Below are 25,971 nucleotides of genomic sequence, written 5' to 3' on the forward strand. Positions count from 1 at the left end.
ATTCGCATTATGCGTTTTTCATAGTGTACTCTGTGTCTCGTCCTTGACGTTCGGCTTCGGCCACTCTTGTTCAATCTCAACGTGAGGTTAAATAAGAGTGGGGTTATGAATATGTGTTTTACTTAGTTTTCAACAAATTGTCACCTAAATGGATTCGCATTATGCATTTTTTTTTTACAATGTACTTTGTGTCTCACCTATATGGATTCGCATTATGCGTTTTTCACAGTGTACTCTGTGTCTAGTCCTTGACGTTCGGGCTCGGCTTCTCTTGTTCAATCTCAACGTGAGGTTCAATAAGAATGGGGTTATGAATATGTGTTTTACTTAGTTTTCAACTAATTTCCACCTATATACCTATCGCATTATGCGATTTTTACAATGTACTTTGTGATTGTCACCTATATGGATTCGCATTATGCGTTTTTCACAGTGCACTCTGTGTTTCGTCTTTGACGTTCGTCCATGGTTACGCCCTCTGTGTTTTTGTGACACCTCTCTTTAGTCCATAGCTGAATGCGTGTGAGTCTACATAATTGGCTTTCCTATAAATGGTTCAATTCTCCTTTCCAACTTCACTTCCTCTTCCTTTCCCCTTTTCACTTTCTTTTCCGTCAGGTAAATGACGAGAAAGGCCAGTGAAGGCGATGGCACAAATCTCCCAAATTGAGGGGAACGTGCCTCCTGAGCCGACGTTCTGATACCTGATACCTTATACCTTGTCGTGACGAGCGATCTTATGCACGGCCAATGGCTTCAGGCCGCAGCTCTCGAGTTGCGCAATAATGCGGGCACTTCTCCTTCGGCAGATTGCCGGTATCGTCGATTGGCAACGACGAATTTACGTTGCTCTGCAAAAGCTGCTTTGAGGGGTATACCGCGCCTCCAAAAGCAGTGCGCTTAGGCACCTTTCCCCGCGACCGAATGGACCACCGAGTCTCTCATGACGGGTCCGGGAGAAAAAAAAGCCAACGCGCCGAAGCGAAAACGTAAACACAGCGAATGAACGAGAAAAAACACTTGGAAAAAATGCGCGAGCAAAAAGCACGTCTGTGCGTGCTGCTACCACGAACTGGAATGGTTCGAACACGTCTTCATGGTCAACCTTAGCGTTTAAATCTTCTATGATGGGTTCGATCACCTGCCCTTATATGGAAAACAGACGCTGTTGTGAGCCATTCCTCCTAAGTAAACAGGTGCTCGGTGAGTTAGGATTGGGCTAGTTAGGCTGACCAGATCATTTCGGTGAAAAAACGGGACAAATGTGCTTGCAAAAAGGGACACATCAAAAAACCTTGATAAAATTCAAGAGCTACATGTAGAAATATCAAAATTTATGGGCTTAATTTTCATTTTCCGTGTAAAAAATTAGAAAAGTGTGAATCATTCACCACCATTACCTTAAGTTAGTTAGTTGTGGAAAAATACTAAATTACAAATATTTCACTCTACAAAGGGATGCGGACAAAAACACGAAGGAACAGACAATTACGCATTTTTGAATATTTAAAAAAAATGTGGAATTTTGGCATTTTATTTTATTTTACTCTTAAACATGCATTAAGGATTTTATTATTGACCAAAATCGAAAACTTCCAATTCTAAACAATTTAAATTAAAAAAACAATAGTCAAAGTACCCTGACTAAGGCCGGTTTTGGGCATTAGAAGGCTAAAAAATAGTTTCTAGTGAAAACTTCAAAAACAAATGCGAAAAGAGCGATAGGGTGATTATGAATACAAGTGGAAAATAATCTTCAATAACAAGAATCTCAACAAGGAAAGAACTAGTAATGTCACTTATCATAAGACGAGTTTGTACAATCCCATTTAATTCCACCTAAAATGTTATTTTAATTATTCACATGAATATGGTTGGCGCATGAGAATAATGTCTAATCGATCCACAGTCCTTTTTGATCGAAATTGATTTGATTGACGCTAAAAGTAGCATCACACCTCGGGAATCTTTTCCATTGATTTTGTTCTCATATGCTACCAAAAAAGCGGGACTCATGCAATTTCGTAGCGAAAAGTAAGAATAATCCTGGCCGGTCTGTTATACAGCTCGGACTCTTGGAGATCTTCGACGGATTGTATTTTAAATCTGGCCGAATAGCTAATTTTTCTTAAAGGAGTCACATAAATCTCGTCCAAACACATGGGAGCCAAATTTACAGACGAGCTCCTGATGTGTAAAATAAAATACGTGAGGACCTTAAATTTAGCCTTTAATCCGACCAAATTTTCCCTCGGTCTGAAACTGCTTTAAACTCGATTTCGTTCAGTTGATTTATAATTTTTTTTTTTTTTTTTTTTTTTTCCAAGTTCGTTTATTTGGTAGGCTCAGGCGTGTATAACACTTTACGGAGCCATATTTCTTTGTGATATATACAATCAATGTCATTTTTTCAGTTAGTAAGAGAGGGATAGGAGCCAGCGTACTCGTGGTGACTCGAGGTTAGTTTACAATATTAAAGGATGGACGAGGCTTAGGATTCGGAATCAAGGAATTTCGGCTGCTGATCCGGGCATTTGGCGTAAGGGACGATGTGGCGTGTCGTCGTGCTCGAGGATTGGTTCTACTGGGAGCGTCTTCCGGATGGCCTGAGTAACGGAGATCTACGGAACATAGAGACAGAGAGAATAATTTTTTTTTTACAGTGGATGATTTCGGAATATTCAGAATAATTCAGAAAGACTTTGAATAATTCTTAATGTTTCGAGAAGAATCAAATGAGTGAAAAATATGTGATAAAGCAGCATTGAAAACAAAATTGAATTAGGGGAACTGTTCCGTTTTCCATCTCACTGAACATATATTAATCTCATCGCATAGCTTCTTTTTGCTAACATGCGTGCTCACTGTTGAAAAAAAATCACAAAAATAATAAACTAACCATATACCTTTTCATTGCTTTGTTTTTTGTGAGACCAATATCGGAGCTATGAGATGAAGTCCAGGAGCAGTAACCCTACCTACTTCGGAAGATTCAAAAAGAATAATCGAAAATGAACTAAATCTAAAAAAATGTCTGTCCCTTTACTTAATTTTATTGACGTTGATGCTGCATGCCGTGATGCGTGACCTGATTTTCAGGATATACTTGCCTACCAAGTTACTTATTTCGTTCAATCCAGTGATAAAATTGGCCAAATTGTAATGCCTTCGGAATAAGCAGAAAATAATGATTTAAATAGAACTGTATGAAAAAAATTCCCGGAGAAGCACCTTTTGTCATTAACTGTTAAAAACCTTAAGAAAAGTCGATCAATGGAAAATACAAAAAGGCATGGATAGCATTCTTTAAAAAGCAGCACTTATAACATAACATCTCACATTTTTTTATGGGTTTCGTCCTCCTTCTTTGTTGAGAGATGAGCCAGCCAAGGGCTGCAAATCTCTCTAATAAAGACACGAAAAACATTTTCTAGGTATTTGATTTTAGATTCCTATTGAATTTGTTTGAATAATATTTTGGAGCTCTTCGGAAGAATCATTAAAAAACGGGACAAATTGAGGATTTTTTAGATTACGACGGGACAGCACCAGAAGGTCTAAAAAAACGGGACTGTCCCGTTAAATACGGTACGTATGGTCAGCCTAGCTAGTACGCTCTAAATGACACATGGTCGCTTAGGTGGGACCTGCTTGCGTATACAAGCGGCTTTTTAATAGAAGTCAACAGAACTAACTGTCAAACCCCACCACATCTTAGCAAAGCCCCGCAACTCGCAATGACCTGGGGAGGGATCGGGAAACTCTAGTACATAATCCCTGCTGCTCTAATGCAACATTAACGCACCTTTCAAAAATAAGTTGTCGAACCTTCATGTTCCGATTAGCAACTTCCAACATTTCGCCAACCTACAGTCCATTCCGGTGAATATGCAATCAAGTACAAGTAGATTTTATCATCTCCTAGGTTCACTTCAATTTCCATTGTTTTTATAAATCCAAATTAGCCAAAAAGCTAGAAATTACCTAAAACAAACTGCGTGATTAACATCCCCAGTGTAACAGGAATGTTTGTTCATGATGAGTTAGCGTGCCATTTCTTCGAAGAGCTGAGCTAAGGGTCGGAAGATTACTGAACACGAGATCCATGATTCGAGTTCCTGTTTTATTTGTGTATGAACTTCATTCGTGCGTACACAGCAAATAATTTTGAAAATTCAATGACGTGTAAAATTGCAGCTTATCCTATCAAACGAATTAACATTCGATATTACAAGCAAGCACCGTTTAAATTTATTTTGATTGAAAAGATGTTTCCAAAAAAACCGCCATTTGCCCTTTTTATAACCACAAGAAAGTAAAATTTTATGACATTTTATGACAACGATATTTTATTTTGAATAGCTGCAACACAGTTAAGTTTTTTGAAGTGAAACAAGCGGTACTGTTTGATATATTTTCGAGATTGTCTGAATTTCACTGTATAACATGGAGTACCATTGATGTTTTGAAAATACTTTCATATGTCTCTTAAAATATTTAACAATGTCTCATGAAGAAGTTCCAGCTCAAAATTAGGCTCTACAGCAACCAGAATTTCAAATTTGAAAAGTACAAATGGTATTAAAACCTTTCACAAGTGAACCACGTTGACTTGTTGCAAATGTTCTGGTCTGTAGCGTTACAAAATGTAAGCCGATTATATTTACTACAGACGAAAGGACTTTTCAACAGTAATGCAACTTACCCCAAGCTCTCCAACTTGCAGTGCATTAATGGGATGAAGAACTCGACAGACCGGAATCAAGTTTTGTGAAATGAATGTATTTTTCAATAAACATATCATCTCACCGTAGGAATTGATATTGTAAACACAAGGTTTTGCACGTTAACCGTTTCGCTCATCATTGAATCGTTCACGAGTAACACCATCATAAACAAACCTTCACTCGGTGCCGGCGGCGGATCAGTTCCGGCGCATACTCATTCTGGACCATTTTCGCCACAAGTGTGATTGGGAAACGCGCGTGATGGAAGAAGAGTTCATCCGCCGCCACATGCTTCCACAGTTGAATGGTACCGAATTCAGTCAACACTTGGCGTCCTTTGGAATTGGACGTTTTCCCGCGGAATTCCATTTCCACCGAAACGAGGGAAGTGTTTTCGGCTATACCAGCGTGGCGGTTTTGTTGTAACACGTTAATAGTGAGGAAGGGTTGGTTGTGCGGGATATTTTATTATCGTCAGGTGCTTGATCAGATCATCAGAGATTAAATAGAATGCAGAACAGTTGCCTAGACAAGTTCGGTTTTAGTGGGAAACTGTAAATCTCATGGCCACAGAGGCACGTTAATATGTTTCTCCAGCTGTTGGTGATGTTGGAAACGATAACATTCACCTCATTGAATAACTGATGTTAATGATATGAAAATATTAGTCTGTGCAGTGATTTGAAAACGGCTTGAGGCCTGGTCGAAGTACCTCTAGGTTAATGAAACGACGAGTCAATTCAAACATTCGTGCCAAGACCATCGAAGCAATTTCTTTTGATAAGCTATTTTTAAACGTTCCAACTGTAAGAAAAGTTTGATTCCTGAAATTCTTTCATATTTCTTCGTAAACAAATCGGGGGTGAAAATCGTTACGGCTGGATAACATTAATTTGAATAACAAAGCAGTACCGGCTCCGGCGGCGTCGGCTTAGAAAAGTGTGGAAAATATTAGTTCACAGTGCCACGTAACAGGTCGTGGAAATTGTTCACCCTGCGGCTTTACTGCTTTCAATCACATTCCTGACAACTTGAGATTTTGATGCAACAATGAAACGTGATTACTACTGTTTGATGGTTCTCAATTCACGGGAGTAACAGAAAGGTAAGCACGAAATCTTGATTTATTCAACACTGAATGACAAAGTGTAAGCAATTGATGAGTTTAAAAGAACAAATTTGCTGAGTATGCATCGACGAGTTTTTATACAACTGAAATATCATGCAATAAGTATGATGAATAAAACATTGAATCATTTTGTTTGAGAGCTGCATAGCTAAATAAATCGGGTATAAAATAGTTCAATCTGATTTATTGTATATGGTCATTCTTGCCTAAAAAAATCAAGTTGTCAATTAGTTTTCTTGTTATTGAGCCGCATTGCACTGCACACCTGCCAGTAGAGATGTTACGTCCATCAAACTATTTACACTAATTGAGCAAAATGTAGGCTTGTATCTGCTGTATTATTATAACATCCAAAAAGATGTTATAACGAATTTTATTGAGTACAATTATATCATTAACCTTTGCGTTCCGCACCCCTTTGACACAATTAAATTTTGATGATGTTTTTGCCCTAACTCATTCAATTATTTACTGATTGGTTTTAAACATAAACCGGAAAAAGGGTATATCGATTGGACATGGCGGTTCAACGTTTCCGGATTCATATGGAATCCGAGTAGGGTGTGGTCATTTAAGACACTTTGACTTTTTTGTTCGTAATTCGTACCAACATCGTCTTTTCATAACCGTATCGCAGAGTAACTTTCTTGCGATGTGTCCGAATGAAATTGGAAGTACGATAGCCAGTTTTGGGTACACTGGGATCATTTTGTGCGAGAAACATATTTATACTAATTTTAGGTTTCTATTGTAATGTTTAACACTTTTGGAAGCACAGAAAACATCCCGGGATGCACGAAACCGATCCCGGCCGAAAATGTCGCTTGGTCGAACAGATCATATGGTTGCTTATTCCGGCCGGAAATCTTATTTAGTTGCAACTGTAGTTTGGTCGAATGGACCGAACGGATCACAATGTCATATGGTTGAAAATATCATTTGGCCGACCAGATTGTACCCCGAATGGGTTATTTGGTCGAACGATTCATATAGCGGAAATGTCGTTTTGTCGAACGGATGATTTGACTGTTAAGCTCATTCAGCTGCGACTCGCTTCTCAGTTGTAACTTCTGAGGTTAAAAAACAGATATGCGAAGTGAGATGTGCAGGAATTGTAAAACAACAACATTGCCAATGATAACAACTTTATCCTCTCTTGTAAATGTTGGGACAAACTCAACTCGCAACAAACGTTTGTTCAAAATTGCAACAGAATAGGACAATGTAAAACATAGAGTAGGGTTTTCTGCTTCTTTCTTAAGTAGATGCCAACAAACAGATAATGACTAGTAGAGAGTGCCTTACTTTCATCTAAGAGATAGTCATTAGTTCCAAATCAACATCTAAGGCAACGGATGGAAGTGTACTACACCCGATTCTGTTTTTACACGGATTTTTTTTACACGGCCGTGTAAAAAAATACCATACAAAATTTTAGCAAAGTTGCTCCATTTTGCATGATTTGTCGAGAAATCATAAAACTTTTTTTACACAAATTTTCAAATTTTGACCTGAAAACTTTTTTTACACGGAACGCATCCCCCGGTTAAAAAAAAGAATCGGGTGTAGTCTCATACAATACTCCAAGTTGGCACCACCTACAAATTTGTTCGTATTACTTTATGTTAATGCTAATAAAATGCTCTATTGTACAATGATTGCATTAACATCCTTCAAATTTGTATATGCCTACATTTTATATACATTTTGCAAGATTTTAATGCTCAGCTGTAAAAATCTGTTCAGAATCTTATGCAAAATTACAAACGAAATCTGAAATCCGTTGCTGTCATCAATTATTGATGATGCATCGGATTTCGTATTCTTCTCTTCTGTAGAAGATCCTACCAAAATCTAATTAAAAATATAAAAAAATACAGAATTGCTGCCATATAAACGCTTTCATAAGTTAAATCATGACAAAGGGAATCACAACTCATTTTTCTTCATACAGATTGGGTATAAAGCTCTTTCGTGCTGCTGTGTAAAGCAAGGTAAAATACATCATCTCCATCGGTGCCCCGGATTTGGTGCACTTTCAATGGAATTTACTGCCGAGCGTATGCTCCCGAATCTGACCATTTTTATATGAGTTTGTGATATACGCATCTGCATACAGTAATGAATAGTGCTAGTTTTTTTCTATTTGAAATATTTGGTAAAAATCTTAATGCATCAATTTGTTCACACCAGTTCATCCCCTTTGTAAAATTGCCTGCTGAATACAACTTGTTGCAATCGAGTCGGACGAGCATAAGCTGCAAAGAAGTGTTTTTCCTCTACAGGTTTTGAAATTAGTATTTTGGCCATAAGTTTGGATCCTAAACTGCAAAGTTTTTGTTTCATTTCATTCAGTTTGTTTCATAACAGTCATTGTTTTCGCTGATGATTTTAATAAAATTGTTTGATCTGAACAAGAGTTTGATTTGCTGTTGACTATTTTCGAGAGCTACTCAAAGTATGCAAGAATTAATTTTTGGTTTAATCTTCGTGTGTACGCTTTTATAAAGTTAGATTGGGATAGAAGATGAAGGAAGTTTACAATATAACAATTTTATGAGTCAGATTTTATAAAAGCTGGTATTTAATGGTTGTTGCAAATTATGATGCAGTGATTTCTCATATCAAGGGGACAATGCAAAAACATAGCATTTGAAATATAAACCTTTACGAAAGATGTCAAATATAGAATACGTTACTTGGTCAATACGGTAAGTGGAGTATTTAATTCGAGAAAAAAAATCCCAGTGTATTTGGGCCTCGATCACTTGTACACGGGTGTACGAGGTGTTTTATCGATGTTAAACGTGAAATACCGCCGTCGCTGGAAATCGCAAATCATAAGGCAAGGATTTTCTATGATGACTTAAAGAATAAGTGTTTCGGGCATAAGGGCATCACAGAGACGCATGTATGAAACATATTTAAGACCTGGTCTATTCATCAAAAGAGATCCAAATTATTTTATTTACCGAAATGATGGTCTTGACACCGCCTGTGGTGGTCGCCATTGTTAACAATAAACGTATCAAACATAAATTATGTTCTTCATTTGAAACCAAAGTTTTTGAAATCTTGGGTGTTTCTGTTGAAACAAATTTGGAACTATTCTCTTTTATTGCTGCCTAATTGATTTTCCAATGCAATGGGCAGCAAAGGAATTTGTTGAGAGCTGATCTTCAAATTCTAACTCGCAACAAATCCACATTTTTCATAATTGGTGACTTCAATGCCAAACACTGTTCATGGAATAATGCTCAAAACTATTCTATTGGTAAAATTTTATTTGAAGATTGTTCTTCAGGATATTATACTATTCAATATCCCAATGAACCAACTTGTTTTTCTTCCAGCCGAAATCCTTCTACAAATGATTTAGTTTTAACGAATTCAAGTCAGCTGTGTGGCCAATTGGTAACTCATGCTGACTTTGACTCTAATCACCTTCCTGTGACGTTTAAAATCTCACAGGAAACCATTAACAATCCAATCAGCCTTACTTTTAATTATCATAGAGCTGATTGGGATTTATATAAAACGTATACCGATAGGAATTCCTCTCGATACCAAAATTGGTATTGATAATGCTCTCGTATCTTTGATAAATTTAATTGTCGAAGAGGCATTGCAATTCCTAAATGTGAAATTAAATTTAGTTCCATTATTATTGACGATGATCCAGTAGCTAAAGATCCGTCTTAAAAATGTGAGGCGAAGGCAATACTAAAAAACTCGCGAACCCGCGTTGAAAGTTATTTGGCGAAATTTGCAAAATGAGATTAAAAAACGTTTCGCTATTCTGAGAAATACCAACTTTGAGAATAATGTCTCGAAGTTAGATCTCAGCTCGAAACCCTTTTGGAAATTAACGGAAATTCTTTTAAAAAACCCTCAAAAGCCAATTCCAGTGCTTAAAGAGGGAAATAAAATTTTATTAACAAATGGCGAAAAGGCTCAAAAACTTGCTCAGCAGTTCGAGAGTGCCCATAATTTTAGTCTAGGTCTTTTATTTATCATCAGACTAAGGCCGGAGTGGCCTGTGCTGCACATAAAAGACTTCTCCATTCAGCTCGGTCCATGGCTGCACTTCGCCAACCACGCAGTCTGCGGAGGGTCCGCAAGTCGTCCTCCACCTGATCGATCCACCTTGCCCGCTGTGCACCTCGCCTTCTTGTTCCCGTCGGATCGTTGTCGAGAACCATTTTCACCGGATTACTGTCCGACATTCTGGCTACGTGCTCGGCCCACCGCAGTCTTCCGATTTTCGCGGTGTGAACGATGGATGATTCTCCCAACAGCTGATGCAACTCGTGGTTCATTCGCCTCCTCCACGTACCGTCCGCCATCTGCACCCCACCATAGATGGTACGCAACACTTTCCTTTCGAAAACTCCCAGTGCGCGTTGGTCCTCCACGAGCATCGTCCAGGTCTCGTGTCCGTAGAGAACTACCGGTCTTATAAGCGTTTTGTAGATAGTCAGTTTGGTACGGCGGCGAACTCGATTCGATCGGAGCGTCTTGCGGAGTCCAAAGTACGTACGATTTCCAGCCACTATGCGTCTCCGAATTTCTCTGCTGGTATCGTTATCGGCGGTCACCAGTGAGCCCAAGTACACGAATTCTTCAACCACCTCGATTTCGTCACCACCGATAGAAACTCGTGGTGGGTGGCTCACATTGACCTCCCTTGAGACTCTTCCTATCATGTACTTCGTTTTCGACGTGTTGATGACTAGTCCAATCCGTTTAGCATCGCTTTTCAGTTTGATGTAGGCTTCCTCCATCCTCTCAAAGTTACGTGCCATGATATCAATGTCGTCGGCGAAACCAAATAACTGGACGGACTTCGTGAAAATCGTACCACTCGTGTCAATCCCTGCCCTTCGTATTACTCCCTCCAAAGCAATGTTGAATAGCAGACACGAAAGACCATCACCTTGCCGTAACCCTCTACGGGTTTCGAAGGGACTCGAGAATGCCCCTGAAACTCGAACTACGCACATCACCCGATCCATCGTCGCCTTGATCAACCGTATCAGTTTATCCGGAAATCCGTTTTCGTGCATTAGCTGCCATAGCTGGTCCCGAACGATTGTATCATATGCGGCTTTGAAGTCGATAAATAGATGATGTGTGGGCACGTTGTATTCGCGGCATTTCTGCAATACCTGACGTATGGCGAACACCTGGTTTGTGGTAGAGCGTTCACCCATAAATCCCGCCTGGTACTGCCCCACGAACTCTCTTGCAATTGGTGTTAGTTGACGGCATAAAATTTGGGAGAGTACCTTGTAGGCGGCGTTCAGCAATGTGATTGCGCGGTAGTTGCTACAATCCAGCTTATCGCCCTTTTTGTAGATGGGACACACGACACCTTCCATCCACTCCTGCGGCAGAACCTCATCCTCCCAAACCTTGGTAATCACCCAGTGCAGCGCTCTAGCCAGTGCTTCACCACCGTGTTTAAACAGCTCTCCTGGTTGTTGGTCAACTCCAGGGGCTTTGTTGTTTTTCAGCCGGCCGATCTCCTCCTGGATTTCCTGGAGATTCGGAGCCGGAAGTCGCATGTCCTGCGCGCGTGCTCCTAGGTTCATCACCATACCGCCACCGTTGTCTGCCATATCGCCATTCAGGTGCTCTTCGTAGTGCTGCCGCCACCTTTGGATCACCTCACGCTCGTTCGTAAAAAGGTTCCTGTTTAGGTCCTTACACATATCAGGCTGTGGCACGTGGCCCTTACGTGAACGGTTCAGCTTCTCATAGAACTTTCGTGTGTTATTAGCGCGGTACAGTTCCTCCGTCTCTTCACGGTCTCGATCTTCCTGCTGGCGCTTTTTCCTCCGGAAAATCGAGTTTTGTCTGTTCCGCGCCCGTTTGTATCGTGCCTCGTTCGCCCTCGTGCGGTGTTGCAGCAATCTCGCCCATGCTGCATTCTTCTCCTCAACTAACTGCTCACATTCGCCGTCATACCAGTCGTTTCTCTGATCCGGAGCCACCGTGCCTAGTGCAGCGGTTGCGGTGCTTCCAATGGCGGATCGAATATCTCTCCAGCCATCTTCAAGAGATGCTGCGCCTAGCTGCTCTTCCGTTGGGAGTGCCACTTCCAGCTGCTGTGCGTAGTCTTGGGCTAGTCTACCGTCTTGTAGCCGCCCAATGTTAAGCCGCGGCGGACGACTCCGACGCGTGTTGATCACCGTCGAGAGTTTTGAGCGCAGACATACTGCGACGAGGTAGTGGTCGGATTCAATATTCGCACTGCGGTAAGTGCGTACGTTCGTGATGTCGGAGAAGAATTTGCCGTCGATTAGAACGTGGTCGATTTGGTTTTCCGTTACTTGATTAGGTGATTTCCATGTGGCCTTGTGGATATTCTTACGGGGGAAGAAAGTGCTTCGGACTACCATTCCGCGGGAGGCTGCAAAGTTTATGCATCGTTGGCCGTTGTCGTTCGATACGGTATGCAGACTATCCGGTCCGATTACGGGTCTACACATCTCCTCCCTACCTACCTGAGCGTTCATGTCACCGATGACGATTTTGACGTCCCGCAGTGGGCATCCATCGTATGTCTGCTCCAGCTGCGCATAGAACGCTTCTTTCTCGTCGTCGGATCTCCCTTCGTGTGGGCAGTGCACGTTGATGATGCTATAGTTGAAGAAACGGCCTTTTATCCTCAGCTTGCACATCCTTGCGTTGATTGGCTGCCACCCAATCACGCGTTGGCGCATCTTTCCCAGCACTATGAAGCCGGTTCCCAGCTCGTTGGTGGTGCCACAGCTTTGGTAGAAGGTAGCCGCTCGATGCCCGCTTTTCCACACTTTCTGTCCTGTCCAGCAGATTTCCTGCAGCGCTACGACATCGAAGTTGCGGGGATGTAATTCATCGTAGGTTATCCTGTCGCAACCTGCGAAGCCTAGCGACTTGCAGTTCCATGTTCCAAGCTTCCAATCGTGATCCTTTATTCGTCGCCTAGGTCGTTGCCGATTGTATCGAGTCGTATTATCTTCTATGTCGTTCGTAATAGTTGTTTTTAAAGGCGGCTTATTGGGCCCGCGCAAACCTCCTGTCTCGTCGGAGGGCCGTCGTGTCAGGGCTGTTTAGCGTCCCACCTAACACCAGGACTTGGGCTTGTGCGCTTTGAGCGGCACACGGTCGCTTTGGCGGAGCCTACTTGCGGATACATGCAGCTTTTTATAGAGGTTTAACAGGGCCCACTGTCAAACCTTACCACATCCTAGGCCAGTGCCACAACTCGCAGATAGGGAGGGATCGTCAAGCCCTTGGACATAGTCCCTGCTGCCCCCAAAGTCTAGGTCTCACTAGTCCAATTTAGGATCAGGTTACACGGAGCTTCGAAGACATTCTCAATCAAGAGAATATTTTTACCTTCGTTTGGAACTAATTTGGATGAAGTGAGATATATTACTAGAAAATTTAAAAAATATGAAAGCTCCGGGTGATGATGGTATTTTCTACATACTTATCAAAATACTTCCTGAGAGCTCTCTATCCTTTTTTGTTATTTTTTTAACAAATGTTTTCAATTGGCATACTTCCCAGACAAATGAAAAAAACGCCAAAGTTGTTCCAATTTTGAAGTCGGACAAAAATCCAGCTTAGGCTTCTAGTTATCGCCCAATCAGTTTACTTTCTTCAACAAGCAAACTGTTCGAAAAGATTTTTAAATAGAATGATATAAAAAAGATATTTAAAATAGAATGATGGTTCATATTAATGACAATTCTATTTTTGTTGATGAGTAATTTGGTTTTCGCCATGGGCATTCAACCACCCATAAGTTATTAAGAGTTCCGAATCTCAACAAATCTGAAGGATATTCGACTGGACTTGCTCTTCTTGATATATAGAAAGCATTTGACAGTGTTTGGCATGAAAGTTTGATTGTAAAATTGATGAATTTTAATTTTCCTCTGTACATTATTAAACTGATCTAAAATTATTTATCAGATCGCTCACTGCAGGTAAACTATCAGAATTCTAAATCTGATAGATTACCTGTAAGGGCTGGTGTTCCCCAAGGCAGCATACTGGGGCTCATATTGTATAACATTTTTACTTCTGACTTACCTGATTTACCACCAGGGTGTCAAAAATCTTTGTTTGCAGATGACACAGGTCTCTCAGCGTAGCCTTCGTGTCATTTGTAGTAGATTGCAAAAAAGTTTGGGTATTTTCTCCACTTACTTGCTAAAATGGAAAATTTCCCCGAATTCTTCCAAAACTCAGCTTATAATTTTCCCACATAAGCCGAGAGCTCCTTATTTGAAAACTTCTAGCAGACATATTGTCCCTATGAATGGGGATCCAATTAATTGGTCTAGCGAAGCTTAATATTTAGGACTTCTGTTAGAAAAAAAAATTAACTTTTAAAAGTCACATTAAAGGCATTCAAGCCAAATGTAACAAATATATTAAGTGTCTATATTCACTTATAAACAGAAAATCAACACTTTGTCTTAAGGACAAACTTTTGATACAAACAAAGTTTTAGACCAGCCATGTTGTATGCTGTGCCAATATGGACTAGTTGCTGCAATACCAGAAAAAAAGGCACTCTAGAGGATTCAAAATAAAATTTTGAAAATGATTCTGAAGTTGCCTCTGTGGTATAGTACCAATGAACATCATTGGGGAAGTTTTTGGTAACAGTTATAATGTCTTTAGAGATGACAGAGATTGCGAATGGTCCGAAAAGAAATCAGGTGGTGGTGTTCTGGTGGCAGTTTCCACAAGTTATAATTCAGAAATCATTGCAGTAACGAAATTTAAAGAATTCGAGCACGTGTGGGTGAAAGTTCAAATGGCAAATGAGAATCATATTTTCGCTTCGGTATACTTTCCTCCAAACAGAGCCAATAAAGATCTATATGATAAGTTTTTTTCTGGAGCTAATCAAAGTTTGTCAGGCCAAACTCCTGAAACAAAAATTGAGATTTTCTGTGAGTTCAACCAACGCAAGGTAGATTTCATACAAGATATTGATAATGAAAACATTTTGATTCATATAGTTGGAGAAAGTGAAATTCTGCACTTTTGGCTTTTCAATATGTCATTAAAATCTGGAGAATTTCCTAAACCGTGGAAAACTTCCTTTCTGGTGCCGATTTTCTAGTCTGGCAAAAAATCCGACATCCGCAATTACCGCGGAATCGCTCTTCTCTTCACCATTCCAAAATTACTCGAAGCAATTGTCAATGAGAAAATATTCAACCAAATAAAAAATAGGATCACTACAAGCCAGCACGGATTCTTTAAAGGTCGGTCGACAGCTACGAACTTACTGGAATTTGTGAATTATTCTCTTGAAGCCATGGACAGAGGAAATCACGTTGAAGTTTTATATACGGATTTTAGTAAAGCGTTCGATAGAGTTGATATACCAATGCTTCTCTTTAAACTGCAAAAATGGGAATCCAGCCTGGACTCCTTAAATGGCTTGGAAGCATATCTGACCAGTCGCAATCAAATAGTTAGGTTCAAAGGAAAGCAATCTGTAGATATTCATACCACATCGGGAGTCCCGCAAGGCTCTCATTTAGGTCCGCTATTGTTTATTTTGTTTGTAAACGACTTGTCCTGGAAACATGATTGACGACAATAAACAATGCCCCATAGAATTTCTAACATTGAGACATTGCAACAAATGTCCAATAAAATAATTTCCAATTTTAGACAAAAATCGTTGCAATCTTCTATTGCAACGATTAGCTCCTTGTACCCTTAGTATAAATTAGGTTAGGTTTAGTTTAAGTTAAAAACATTGTAATTCCTACATGGTTCAATTCAACCAGAGGAAAAATTCTAACTGCCAGAGGCAATTGAAATGTATTAAAAATAACTAAAAATGTAACATAGCAAATAAGGACGATAGTGTTAAGAAAACACGGAACACCTAGTCTAAGAGATGAATGCATGTATTAGATAATTAGCAAATTAAATTAGTTAAAAAAAGATATCAGAAGCCGTGAGTATCAAGACACGATTGCAGTTAAATTCCACCAAATTGTTGTATAGTCATTTTGTGGACTTAAATAACACAAACATTGGAATTGATTGGCAAACACTGTGAGAAAATATTAATCTCATTTTTCTTCTTTGAATGATCGTTTCATAATGTTTTGTTTCGTGAGCAATTCGATTGCTACGCAGAAGAAACTTTCAACCTACTACGTTCGAAATTCCTCATCGATATGTACACCAGAGCATTAGTGATTAATCATCGATTTAATCATGATTAATGAATTATGGGTTATTTAATCATTATTCATTAATCATAATCATACAAAGAATACGATTTAATCATTAATCACGAATCGTCAATCATAGAATTTTACATTTAATCATTCATCACCAATCATATTCATAATTATTTTGAGTTTTTTCATTAATCATCAATTTTGATCACATCGCTTTGATTCATTGATCTTTAATCATAATAATATAATTATTATACATTTTAATAACCCAATTTAGAATAAAGATTACTTGCTTTTTGATCACTATGCAAATCATTCAATTTGATTATTCATAATCATTATTCATTAATCATATTGATCGTTAATCATTAATCATACACATATTGTGTCAACATTTAATCATGATTGGTAATCGTTAATCATACTTCAAACGTTTTATTCATTAATCATAATCCTTAATCATTGTCAAAAATTAATTTAATCGTTAATCATAATCATTAATCATTGTCAAAAACGAATAAATCATTATTCATAATCTTTAATCATAGAGTTGAATGATTTAATCATAACAAATTTAATCATTCATTGGAAGCTTTATTCATTAACGCTCTGATGTACACAATGTGGATTAATTGACAATATTTCACACAGACTAAAAAATTGTCCATGTGCTAAAAGGTTGTGGCAGTGGTGCAGTCAGATCATTAGGGCGGGAATTCGTATTCATGTGAATGATTTGGAAGATATTGTTACACAATAAGTATGTTTGTGGTCACAAAAACAGAAAACTGCATTGTGGTTGGCTAATTTCGTACAATTTACCAAGTGGAGATTCTAGTATTTTGGCAGGGGCCCTCCTTAGCCGTGCGGTAAAATCCGCGGCTTTAAAGTAATACCATGCTGAGGGTGGCTGAGTTAGATTCCCGGTGCCGGTCTAGGCAATTTTCGGTTTGGAAATTGTCTCAACTTCCCTGGGCGATGATTCTTTTAGTGTTAGCCTATGATATACGAATGCAGAAATGGTAACTTAGCTTAGAAACCTCGCAGTTAATAAATGTGAAAGTGCTAATTGAACACTAAGCTGCGAGGCGGCAATGTCCCAGTGGGGGATGTAGTGCTAATTAAGAAGAAGAATAAGAAGAAGAAGAAGAAGAAGAAGATTTTAGTATTTTTGTACAACTTATAGAAAATGGAATGATCGAAACGTTTCTGTACAAGAATTTGGCCGTAAGTTTTGATCCCATAGCAAATCGGTTAAAGTTGAGATCCCAAAAAATGAGTGAGTTTATTATACGGATTTTGCTTATAAAAAATGCATTATGGCCCTTACTTTTAAGCTCATAGTGCGATCGGGCCAAATTTCAATACGAAACAATGGGACGAAATTCGAATAAGCGTAATTGCCCAAAAACGGATTGTTCCAGTACACGGTTGAAAATTAGAATTAAAACCACAACTTATGTATGTATGTTAAAGGTTTTTTTTTCACAAACAATAGATATTCTTGGCACGGATTTGATTCCAGACACAGACTCAATCCTAACGATATTATTTTCCGTACTTCCGTACTTCCGTGCTCATAGATTATTTACGATCCAGCTTATTGAACACAATATTACGCTAATATTGTCGTTGCAACTACCAGACGAGAATGCCTGCCGCTTTCGTACTATTATCTAGGAAAATTCATGCAAGAAAACAAAATTCAGGCTAATTTGATTTTATTACGGGCTCACTCGCACCAAGAAATCCATTTTTGAAATGTTTTTGTTTTCAATATGTATGCTAAAATTATCAAACTTTTATGTGTATAACGCATACATATGAGTGATAATGACCCATCAATTTGAGCTTCCCATTATGTTTAATTGAACCAAATGCTTAAGGGGCCGGGCTAATTCCCTCCTTCCCAACCTCATTGACTGGATGAAGGTTTTCCGTCCGGTCTAACGGAGACGCATGGTTGCGCACCATATACTTCCACTACCGTCGTGCGGGGCTTTTATAAAACGGGGGCTACTTTGAACATTCTGAAATAAGAATTGTAGCTTATCAAATTGACATTATCACCATTTGGCTGACTTGTTGATAGTTGGATGACAACTTTCTGTTTCAAGTTGAGTTTTTTTTTCGTTTCATATTTTTAGAAAATTAAAAATCCAAAATAATCCCCGGGATCAAAAGAAGCCCCGCACGACTGTACACAATATTATTTCGAATCAACAGATACGTAGGTATTTTGTTCTGTACTTGAGAACTTCTAACGAAACACTGACGAACTTTTCAAGAATAGAACAAAATATTTATCTTTTGGTACAGCATAGTATTATGTAGTGGGAGTAGATGAAAGGGTTCATATATCTTAGGGCCTACTAAACTAAATAACGCTCAAATAAGAACAGAAATGAATTTACGAAAAGAAATGAAATTCATGTGCCTTTTACACTCTCGATGACATACGTCCTAACAATGATACTCTATTTTACTGTACATTAACACTATAATTGGAATGTGCAACACCTTGATATCTATGGAAATCTATGACCTTCCGATTGTTTTCATTTAATTAATTTCGATTTATTACTTGGTCAGTTCAGCCCAGCTCAATGGCTAACATATAGCGCTAAATCCTGACCCAGGCATATTTTTCATTTGTTTTCGTCACTTGTTATTTTTTGCAATTTGGTGCGGTTACCAATGATAGCAATATATTTTTTTGCTAAAACACCATCGTCATTATTTGTGCTTAATCGAGGATTTACGATGTCACTCTTCAAAATTGATATATTGAATTCCGTTTTACTGTACCTACCAACGACAAAAAGTCGGACAGGAATATCAATTATGTAATTTCACAAACATTCAAATTGAACTAAATTTAGTTATGCGTATAAAACATACAAACCAACAAAAAAATAGAACACATTGTTTTAACATAACGATTAGTTACAAAAATTCGTTCCAATATTCAAATCTCTAGTCATGATTGAAAATCCAGTCAAAACTATGTAGAAATTGATATTTTTTATCAAATTTCCTATCGATTTTAATTTTAGGCAAAAGGATTCATGCTCCTCAATACTGTGTGTTGCTATTATTTACCCAGACTAAGGTTGTTGTTAAATCCCATAATTTCTATCATTTCTGACGTACTCGCGTTCTAGCGTTCTAGCCGCGATCAACTGATCTCATGAATTGCTTCTGATTATCATAGCATAGCATAGGATCGACCGATGAAACCGAAAAACAAATCAATAATAATCTCGTTTAAACAAAAAATGTGAACATTTATATGTACATATGGAAATAGTGTTGCTGAAAGTTAAATGTTCCTCACAGAATGTATGAAATTTGGGCAACTATAGATTGTATTGCAAATAGTGCCAAATAAAGTGGTTAGGCGCGGCAGGGTATACAACTTTCAACTTTTTGAGTCACTTACTTGCAGCACTCTGTGCACCTCGAACAAAAAGAAAAGTTCATTGCGAGCAGTACTAAGTACTATGCATGAAATAATTTCAAATGCGATGCTGTTTATTGGGTTGTAAAATGCAAAGTTGATTGAAGCGACAGTTTGATCGCATTTTCTATAATAATATTGATCCTATGTTTTCTGTTATCGCAAATGGTAAAATGACTTGATACTATGAAGGCGGCAAAACGAAGCAGTTCGCTTCGAGGAAACATAAACAACAATGGAGTTCAGTTAACCTTGCTGCTCACATTATGCTAGTTGACTAATAATCCAACGATGGCTTAGTAATAATCCAACGATCCACAGTTATTCCATGGTACTTTCGAATGAGAACAAGAATAACTATGAAATATTTACCGAAGCTCTGTAAAATCATATTCAATGGCGCCAGTCGTCGAAGTAGACGTCCTTCCCAAGTAATAGCTACACGAGAAAACCATTTGCAAGTTGGCACGTTTGTTGGGTTCCGTGTCGTGCAGCTGAATCTTATTACATCCATAACATTCTCAACTGGGTATGAAAGTATCCTTTGCAGTGCATATGCATTATTTATAGTGACAACACTTTGTGTTATAGTTCAGGAAAATCTACTGGTGTCATCAGTGCTCGCTCATTGCTTTTTCCAGCATAATCTTTCGGGGCAAAGCAAGATGGTCCAAATCGGTTCCAGTTTGTTTCCAGACCATCAGCCATCCCACAGCAATGATGATAATGTGGAAAATGCATTTGTCACTTTTTCCATGCCATATCCATGTCGCTGTTGACCGAGTTTTATTTTTCTCCGATGTCGCAAAGTCAAACTAAAATTTTTGCGTTAGATCTTCTTCTTATTGGCATTACATTCCCCACTAGGACATTGCCGCCTCGCAGCTTAGTGTTCTATAAGCACTTCCACAGTATGAGGTTAACACGATGATACTTTTATGCCCAGTGAAGTCAAGAAAATTTCCAACTCGAAACCTTCTTAGACCAGACCAAGAATCGAATGTCAGTCTTTGCAACCATGCATCTTACCAGACGATTAAGGAATTTCTCTTTTCGGGTTGGAAATTATTTAATAAAATATCATCATGAGATAGAAATGGAAAATATCTTACTTGGATGGAAATTTGTCACTGAAGAGTGATTCGCAAGAGAATTGAACGCAATACATATACACTAGAGTGATTCAAATTTTGCTTTTTTTGCTCCCAGATACTTAAACGATTGCATTTGACATTTTAGTAATCCTCCTAAATTTTCAGCAAACTTGAATATAATTGTATTGTGCACACGTCATATGGCATTGCATTGTGAGCTATTCAGCTATAATAAACACGGTGACTCGAGAAATACTTCCTAAGCTGAAAGGCAGTTTGCGAAGAGATTCGTCGTTTGGATGCAAAGTTATGAAGAAAACAAAAATGCCCATTATTGATATTGATGTTATTCTTCTACGTGTTCAGTTGAATTTCCCATGATTCAGTATTTCCTTAATAACTTTTCTTGCAAGCATCAAATCGTTAGGGAACGATTTTCCAAAAAGTTACTGTTTTTGTAGTAATTTCCATACAAACTTCAAACTGCGCGTGCAAATTACATGACTTTCACTGACATATTGATTTGGAACATATCATGAATTTGAAATTATTCCAAACTAACAAATTGCTTGCCATCTTCTTCTTACTAGCATTACATCCCCCACTGGGACATTGCCGCCTCGCAGTTTCTAAGCCAAGTTACCATTTATACATTCGTATATCATGAGGCTAACATGATGTTTCTTTTATGCCCAGGGAAATCGCGCCAATTTCCAATTCGAAAATTACCTAGCTCGACACCGGGAATCGAACCCAGCCATTCTCAGCATGGGCTTGTGCGGCTTTAGGCGCGTCCTATCGCTAGTCTAAGTAGGGCCCCTTGCTTGCCATACCATTGCTTTTAACATAATTTTCCTATAGAAATTGACTAGTTAGCATCATCAATAATTCACCAGCACGGATCGTGTAGAACTGGTTCTTCGAAAGCTTCTTAAATTCAAATTCCACTCATGACATCATCTATAACACATTACATATCGATCTTGCTCTCAGACCGCATTGTGCTTTCGTACTGTGCGGTTCTTCTTTTTCTTTGCCGAAGTAAGTTGCAAATACTACTCGAAGCTATTTTATAGCTACAGGGTCCGGCAATTGAAGTGCTACATTGAAACATACAAATAAATTTATCAAAACAAAAACATTTTATTTCAAATTATTTCAATTTCACTTGAAAATAGATCACTTTTAAAAATTCACATGCCAAGTTCAACTTGTTCGCCCTTTAGTTTGACCACTCGCTGCAGACGAGGTCCGTAGGTGCTCTTATGATATTTTATCCCACGCTGCCGTTAGATGTCGCTTTAGAGCTTGCACTCTTTCATGTTTTTGACGTAGGATTACGTCTGTCTTTTCTATATTGGGGTACACTTTACGAAAGCGAAAATCATGGACCGTCACGAAAATATGATAGACTTTAAACTTTAATATCTCAGCTGTTTCTCGATGGATTTCAAATTTTCTTGGGCCATTCGATCAAGGATGAGTCAACGCTTCTTTGATTTTTACTGATTTTTACTTTTTAATATCGAAAATTGATTGAAAGTTTAGAAATAGGTAAACCAACCAATCACGTACATGCATCACTAGCACAGACATCAAAAATCAATCACCTGCGGGTTTGGATCTAATCCTCAGTATGAACAAGATTTCACGCAGAGCAGACGCATCAAAGCGATCGCAGCGGAGCGGACACAGCATCACGGAGGCGCTGGTAACATTTTCAACGGGAATCCATCGCATTGGTGGTGGTCCTCGGTGTGTTGCTGCAGATCATTCAACCTCAACGAACCAGCATCTCATATGAAGAAAGGGTTGGCTATAAAAATAGCACTGTTGCGATCCCGTGCCGCCAGTGGCGATGCTTTTATTACATTATTGCGAAAGCGCATTGGGGAAAGAAAATTGGTTCTTCTCAGGACTAGCATTTTCTGAACAGAAAGGTTTAATTGCAAAAATGGACTGTTTCGGTGGCATCGGCGTTTGACGTGGAAGCTTATATTACAAATTATATGTTTTTCTGTTTATTAACAAGAGCTCTACTTATTATTTCCCATGTAGTGACTATATTTACTACCTAGTAATTTCCCAGATGAATTTGAGCCATAAAAATTGAAATGTCAATTTGAGAACGGTTTTTACGAACAGATCGTAAGTTTCGAGTGGAAGATGGATTTTCAGTTATAATTCGTTGAAAAATGACGACAAAGATATACTTTATCCCAATGGTAATAATTATTTTGAATCTGTTAGATTATGGCGTGATAAGCGTGAAAAATACTTTGCCTTTCTTGTATATTTGGTTTTTGGATTTTTTACAAAATTGCTTGGGTGCAAAAGTGCAAAAGTTGTTTTTTCCCGCTTGCAAGGCAGTGGCAAATAACATTCTCCGACATTGTCTGCGGAATCTCCATCAAAATGGCCCGCGCGCGCCGAAAAACAGGTTTCTTATATCTATTGAAGTAATTCCATTAGCCCCGCCCCTTCATTAATCGTTATGAGTGCACATTTTATTTACACCCATATCAGATCACAAAGGGCGGGGCTAACGGGTTTAATTTATTAAATACTTGAAAGCTGATGTTCGGCGCGCGCGAGCCATTTTGATCGAGAATCCACAAAGAGCGGTTCGACATTCGATTCAGCGGAGTGGACACAGCAGCAGCACGAAGGCGTGGGTGGCAGTGGCAATGCGGAAAATTTATTCCAAATTTTGGAGGCTTAGCGAAAAATCATAAAGTGGCGGTCGGACAGTTTCATCGCAAGGTGCCGGCAAGCGTTATTGGAAAGTCGCATTGGGAAATGAAAAATGGTTCTTCTCAGGATCAACATTTTATGGAAAGAAAGAGTTAATTGCGAAAATGGACTGTTTCGGTGGCATCGGATCTGGCGTGGTAGCTTGGTTGCTGTTAGGGATCCCATCCATTCAAATTTACTGCATTATCTCCCTTCGACGCGCTATCAAATTCGCTATTTATGATTGAGTATTGTACTTTGACAAAAGATTATTTCGGATCAACCTTCTTTTGTATGAAGACCTTTTTAGAGGACATCATCCTCAAAAATGGCCGAAATAAAGGAGAAATAAGCAGAATCAGAAGTGGCGTGAAACCAAACGCAAATATATTTATTTGCAACGTTTGTTTTTCGCCCGCGATGTAAGCGTACGTGGCAAAGTAAGGATTGTGATGTCCCCGACTGAAAGCCAGTCGAGTGACTTCAGCGGCCGATGAGTCATGTTAATTCCACGGTTAGAGAATCAAAGTCCATCCAACTGGGAACAACTATTCGACTTCTTGTTCAGTTGACCTCCGAGCAGTTTGCGACCCGTAATGCTGGGTAGACACCTTTACGTGGTGTGTTACGGGGTAAGATCTACCACGGTTACATTGCCAGCTACAGGCAAATCCTGACCCAACGATTACCTTCCTCATTATCCAATTCCGTGGTACTTATGAGGGTGTCGCTAAGTCGGTGGCCTCTCGTTAAGTAAGTACTACATCAACACTTCCTTCCTCTCCCTAGTTAGGTGAAGATGGGCGTGGCCAGGAGTAGTAATCCTCATGCTTTTGTTATTTTTGTTTGAGACTGGAATCAAGGAACACTCCCCTTCTTGATTTCTGATAGCATTCTAGATAAGGATCTCAAAAGTAAAACATGAGTATCACTAGTGTCCAATCTACGAATTACACCGTAACAACCTCCGAGCAGTTTGCTCAATGTTAATAAAACGACACACATTATGGCAAATACCAACAATTTCGAATAGCTACGTAGTCCTACGTCACCTTTGCGTACAACCCGATCGGGCTGCACCTTTGAGTTTTTTACCAGTGTAATATTTTCTCCATAGAGCCCTATTAGTCTTCTACAGTTTGTTCTCAGAAAGTTTTTCGTTCAATGAACGGTTTCTAAGATGCAATTTTTTAAAATTAATTTGCTCGAAAACACTTTCGACCTTTTCATAAATTACTCGAGAGTCGGTTTTTTTTAATTAGTTTAATGTAATGTAGCTTGTTGTGAGAGAATCGGTTTAGAATTGCTATGTGAAAAATTGGCTTATGTTTTAATGGCACATATGCACGCACACAATTACATACACACGGACATACAGACATTTACTCAGCTCGTCGAGCTGAGTCGATTGGTATATAACACTATGGGTATCTGAGCCTTCTATAAAAAGTTCTATATTGGAGTGAAATGATAGCCTTTCGGTACAACTTTGTTGCACGAGAAAGGCAAAACCTCTTAGAAGGTCACTTCTTCACTTCTTCACTTGATGATTAATCACTGGATGAGATTAAAATTGAAATTTCTCAATAACTAGGATTTTCACCAGTCCAAGTAATTAAGATGAAAAAGAAATCTTGCTCTTGTACTTCCCGGAGGGGTATTTCCCAAGAAGTTTATTTGGTTCACTTTAACAAAAGTGAACCAAATAATATGAAAAGTGGTGATGACTTGAAAAGGCCAGGATACCTATGAAGAAAACGAGGAAACCGGCATTCCTTGGCAATCGAAGTAAGCGAAAAATGGTTTTCGACACATTGCGCCGTGACGTTGCACCGTTTTGACGTGTTTTTAAAATGGTTTTTTGAAGTAAAAATCCGAAGTTCTGAGACTCTGCAATGTTCTGAGATACTGAGATTCTGTAATTGTGAGATTCTGGGATTCTGAGGTTTGGATATTCTGATATTCTGGAAATCTGAGTTTCTGAGATTCAAAAATTTTGATTTCATGGGATTTTGAAACGACATACAAACAGACATATGTAACACATATGACTATTTACCTCAAAATCTATCATTCAGTTGCTTTATTATCATCTTACGTGGTACGAAATTAAGTTTAATATGACAATGTCAACAGAAGGCGCTAGTGTAAGATGTAAAATATAAAGGAATACGATGCGCACGATTCTGAATGTGAAACTCTCAATCAGAGCTCATGGGAACTTGACCAGTATTACGTCTATTTGCCTGTCTTCTAATATTCTGAGATTCTGCTATTCTGAGATTGTGATATTCTGAGATTGTGATATTCTGAGATTGTAATATTCAGAGATTCTAAGATTATGACATTCGGAATTCTGATATTTTGAAGTTGTGAGATTCTGATATTCTGCAGTTCTGCGACTCTGAGCTTCGAAGTCTCTGAGATTCTGAGATTCTAAGATTATGAGATTCTGAAATTCTGAGATTCTGAAATTCTGAGATTCTGAGATTCTGGGATTTTGAGAATATGAGATTCTAGGAATATGACATTCTGGGATTCAGAAGTTCTGAGATTCTAACATTCTGAAACTCTGGTATTCTAGGATTCTGAGACTATGAAATTCCGAGGT

The 25,971-nt window shown here is 38.7% G+C and overlaps 1 protein-coding gene across 2 annotated transcripts in view; it reads left to right on the top strand.

Annotated features, from left to right (window-relative positions):
* Positions 1-5,064: 5,064 nt before the first annotated feature.
* Positions 5,065-25,971, top strand: part of LOC134215899 (G-protein coupled receptor dmsr-1-like) — a 167,494-nt gene continuing 146,587 nt past the window's right edge. For both annotated transcript variants that reach the window (XM_062694989.1, XM_062694988.1), the window contains exon 1: positions 5,065-5,832. The gene's annotated coding sequence lies outside the window, so the exon portion shown is untranslated. The remainder of the gene's footprint in view (positions 5,833-25,971) is intronic.

Source organism: Armigeres subalbatus, chromosome 2 (genome assembly GCF_024139115.2).
Source record: "Armigeres subalbatus isolate Guangzhou_Male chromosome 2, GZ_Asu_2, whole genome shotgun sequence".
Taxonomy (NCBI): Eukaryota; Metazoa; Arthropoda; class Insecta; order Diptera; family Culicidae; genus Armigeres; species Armigeres subalbatus.